The sequence below is a fragment of the Corvus kubaryi genome, unplaced genomic scaffold (assembly GCF_017639235.1).
Source record: "Corvus kubaryi isolate FWS band 111438036 unplaced genomic scaffold, C.kubaryi_AGA036_p1.0 37398, whole genome shotgun sequence".
NCBI lineage: Eukaryota > Metazoa > Chordata > Aves > Passeriformes > Corvidae > Corvus > Corvus kubaryi.
In genome coordinates, this window is record NW_024581137.1 from 39913088 (window position 1) to 39914174 (window position 1087).

A 1087-nucleotide genomic window follows, 5' to 3' on the forward strand; every position below is an offset into this window, starting at 1 on the left:
GCATCACAGTATGCTGTTCCCTAACTTGCTAGGTGCCTTAGGAGAGGTAAAGCATTCCTGCAGGATGCTGAGGTATCTGTGATGAGCGTCATGAGCAATAAAGAACATACAGACACATATGCATTAAGAAAAGCCAAACTTTTCTCCCTGCTGCAGAACAGGAAATCCTGAGCAAGACAATAATTAAATCAGATGAACCCTTCACTGCTGAAACCGTGAAGTGCTGTGTGGAGGCTAGTCTAGCTGTTTTCTATTCTAATGGTTTAGAACAGTCACCTTGTACTTTGGGAACTAAATGATGTATGGAGTTTTTATTTGCCTAGTCCATGTCTTCTCTCCAGCCACTGCCTATTGCAGACTGGAAATCTGTCAGCTTTTCCACTTCTAAGATAATGTATAAATAACCCAAGGTTTATAGACACAGTTGTTTTAGTAAAAGTTCTGTCACCTGTCTCTACATTGAATAATGATGCTTTGGCTTAGAGAAACTCTGAGCTTTGTGGTTTTGTTCCTTCTTTCTCCCTGGAGTGAATATTAGTAGTTGTACAGCATTTAGAGAGCTCGGCTGAAGTACTGCAAAAGAATGTCAATTGTTTTGTGTGGTAATGGGAAAAGAATGAATAAAACCATGCTCAAAAAAGAAATACTCCTCACCTGATCTACTAACGTTCGAATATTTTCACAAAAATTATTGTGGAATGATTCTGAGTATTAAAAAGAGGGCAGTACATTTCATCTGAATAAAGGAGAAGTTGTCTTTCATTTTCCATGAAGCTATAATCATAGTCAGCAGCTCAAAATATGAATAAAAGGCAAACCTTTTTTGTTAGCTTTCAATATATGAATGTCTACTGGATTGATAGCATTAGTGTTTCCCCTGTTGATTACATGCAGGATGCCACTCTGTTGTGCTGTGTAGTCTTAGTAAAATCATTTTAGATATTTTGAACTTAATTTTCCATATTTAATTAATTTTTGACATTAGCACAAAATTCACTGCTAAAGTTTCAAATATTTTAAGCAAACATTTAGCAATGGCATGTGTAGTGGTTTGGTCCAAAATACTCATTACTGTTTATCTGCTGTG